Source organism: Triticum dicoccoides, chromosome 5B (genome assembly GCF_002162155.2).
Source record: "Triticum dicoccoides isolate Atlit2015 ecotype Zavitan chromosome 5B, WEW_v2.0, whole genome shotgun sequence".
Taxonomy (NCBI): Eukaryota; Viridiplantae; Streptophyta; class Magnoliopsida; order Poales; family Poaceae; genus Triticum; species Triticum dicoccoides.
In genome coordinates, this window is record NC_041389.1 from 5,384,592 (window position 1) to 5,388,128 (window position 3,537).

Sequence of the window (3,537 nt, forward strand, 5' to 3'; positions counted from 1 at the left end):
CTGGAATTTTCTTTTTCATGTTCAATTTGCATCCTTTTGGGGAAACTAAAGTTAAGTTAGATCAAGTTTTCTTACAATATACGGAAAGAGTCAAAAGATAATTAATGTATTATATTTAACAATGTTTACTTTCTTGCATTATATCCAAAATGACAAGAAAATGAACTGTACTCTAGATTTGTTTTCCCTGCCATGTATTAAAAGCCCAAGTAGAATTATGCCCTACAAAAGTTCAAGATGTTTTTTTCACTAGGCCGAAGTTTAGTGATGAATATTGTTTTCTTTTTTCAATTTCCTATTCCATTCAATATTTTTGATAAAGAGAATATATAAATATAAAGGGTACATTCCCAGAAATTAGGATGAGCTCATGACATCACTATATACACTTAGCTATCTCCCAGTCATTGACTTCACTTTTATATGTGTCATAGCATAGCGTGTACTACCATCTTCTCATAATTTATACCCGCAAGGCATGCTATTATAAATTCCATTTTGTATGATCACATGATTTATGACGTACTCAGCACATAGCTTATAAGTAAGGCTGCTCGCCTGGTACTCCTGCTATCAATGTTCCATTGCGACACCTCACTATGAGCTCAGGAAACACGGGTTTGCACGGCATCTGAAGAGAATCAACCTTCTGATTGAGGTGCGCACATACTACCTTTGTGTTCTCTTTTAATTGAGTGAATTCTCTTCTCTTCTTCAGCCCCTTGGATAGCTCTAACGGAGTTGGCCCACCCGCGTTTGAGTCCGCTATGCTAGGGTGCTATCCACAGTTTAATTGTGGAGAATTCTCGTCTGAATGGGTTAAGAGAGGGATTCTTCCCCCACTGCCCGACGTTTCTTATTACTACAACAAATCACCAACTTAATTGGTACATGTAGAAACAGCGCTCGACCGATTGTTTTATTCATACCATCAACATCTTGTTGTGTCATGTCCACATCTGCGAAATCAACTACAACCATATCGACAGTTCTGCTAGGGGGAAAACTATGATTTTCCTTCATTAGCTTATTCCTGATTTCCCCCCTTTTTTTCCTCGAAAAGGGGGTTTACCCCGACCTCTGCATCAGAAAAATGCATACAACCATATTGTTAATAAGCAAAAGGTTCAACAAAGGTCTCGTAGTCTCATACAAAAGAACAAAGAGCTCAACACGGAGCACGAAAGCACGAAAAAGGGATAGCCACAACCGGCAGGCAAAACAGATAGGAAACTAAACACTTATCCTATTACATGACCACCATCCAAACCGGTTGAAGATAGCCCGAGCTACCGTCTCCCATCGGATAGAACCAGTAACCAAATGCTCCTTGACCTTCGTCGGAGTGAGTAGCGACCACATACAGATGAGTGTAGTGGCCCTGAAGATAACCTGCAAGAAATGAAAATTTGTTATTCTGTTAAAAACCAAATCATTTCTGCAATTCCAGATTGCCCAGAGTAAAGTACATACTCCTACTCGGATATGTCTCGCTGTTACTACGTCAATCCCATCTAGCCACGTCTCAAATAAAGTGTTGATGGAATTCAAAGGCGTTATATTAAAATCTATGTGGATAGACCTCCACAAAATCTTTGCCAAAGGGCAATCAAGAAAAAGGTGTCTGATTGATTCATCACTATCACAAAAACTACATCTTTTAGAGCCCGTCCAGTTGCGCTTCGCCAAATTGTCCTTAGTTAAATGACTTGTTTGTGGACAAACCACATAAACACTTTGATTTTTAAAGGCACTTTGACTTTCCAAACATGTTTCGAACTAGGAATGACGCTATCATTGATAATATCCAAATACATGGATCTAACTGAAAACTCTCTATTCTTAGTTAGTTTCCAGCAAAATCATAAAGATGATTTTATCATCAACATACTGTAGGATAGACACTCCCCCGTCAACCAAATGCAGGACGAGGCCACCTACCTGACCATCATCCTTGGCCCTTCCTATTAAGATTGTCAACATATCCACGACAATATTGAACAGAATCGGTGACATCGGATCTCCTTGTCGCAGGCCCTTGTGAGTCTGGAAATAATGACCTATGTCATCATTAACCCTGATTCCAACATTGTCTTTTTGCGTGAACGAATCTACATGTTCTCTCCAGGCCTGATCGAAACCTTTCATACGCAAAGCCTGCTGAAGAAATGGCCATTTGACCTTGTCGTACGCTTTCTCAAAATCCACTTTGAAAATCACCCCATCAAGTTTTTTCGTGTGGATTTCATGGAGCATTTCATGCAAAACCACAACCCCTTCTAGGATGTTTCTGTCTGGCATGAAAGCAGTTTGGGACGGCTGCACCACATAATGCGCAATTTGTGTGAGCCTATTAGTCCCAACTTTGGTAAAGATTTTAAAGCTAACATTAAGAAGACAGATCGGCCGAAATTGCTCAATCTTCACAGCCTCTGTTTTCTTAGGAAGAAGCGTGATAGTGCCGAAGTTCAAGTGAAACAACTGCAACTGCCCCAAGAAAAGGTCCTGAAACATCGGGAGCAAGCCCCCCTTAATAATGTGCCAGCACTTCTTATAAAACTCCGCCGGAAAACCATCCGGTCCTGGAGCTTTATTATTTTTCATTTGGGAAATTGCTTCGAACACCTCTTTCTTCAAAAAAAAGGGCTGTCAAAATATCTTTCACATCAACTGTGAGCTGAGAAACATCCTCAACCCTCGACTCGTCCAAAGAAACAAAATTGTCCTCAGGAGGCCCAAAAAGTTGTTTGTAGTAATTTGTGATATATGCCTTTAGGTTCTCCTGCCCTAAAATCGTTCCCTCATCTTGCTCAAGCTGAAAGATTCTCTACTTTTGGTGCTTGCCATTCGCAATCATGTGGAAAAATTGTGTGTTATCATCCCCTTGGACGATTTTGCGAACTTTAGCTCGCAGAACCCACTTCAATTCCTCCTCACGGAGCAGTTCTTTCAATCTTAACTCCACCTCCACTTTAGTTTCCAGTTCTCTGGTATCTAATATGGAGGACTCCACTTTTAAATCTAGGGATTGAATAAGCAAAAGGAGCCTTTCTTTCTCAGCCTTATAAATCCCACCCAGATGCTTAGCCCAACCCCGCAAGAATTGTCGTAAATGCCTGATCTTATTTTGCCAACGCTCAACATTCGTTCTCCCTCCTGAATCTTTCGCCCATTCTCTTGCTATTAGATCCAGAAACCCTTCTCTTTCAAACCATGCTGATTCGAAAGAAAACGTACTCCTGTTCCCCACGTGCGTTGCCTCACCTGAGTCTACCAACAATGGGGTATGATCAGAGATTGCACGTGAGAGTGCTTGGACCGTCACAAGGGGAAACTTTTGTTCTCACTCGACGCTCGCTAGGACCCGGTCCAGCTTCTCAAAGGTCGGGATCGGTAGTGTGTTAGCCCAAGTGAATTTTCTATCAGAAAGCTCAATCTCTCGAAGGTCTAAGCTTTCAATAATTGTACTAAACATAAACGACCATCTGTCGTCAAAGTTATCATTGTTTTTTTTGTCTCGTCTACAAATGAAGTTAA

At 40.9% G+C, this 3,537-nt stretch overlaps 1 protein-coding gene across 1 annotated transcript in view; it reads left to right on the plus strand.

Moving 5' to 3' along the window:
* Window positions 1-586: 586 nt before the first annotated feature.
* Window positions 587-3,537, plus strand: part of LOC119306979 (obtusifoliol 14-alpha demethylase-like) — a 7,737-nt gene continuing 4,786 nt past the window's right edge. Inside the window, exon 1 of the mRNA XM_037583056.1 lies at window positions 587-658. The gene's annotated coding sequence lies outside the window, so the exon portion shown is untranslated. The remainder of the gene's footprint in view (window positions 659-3,537) is intronic.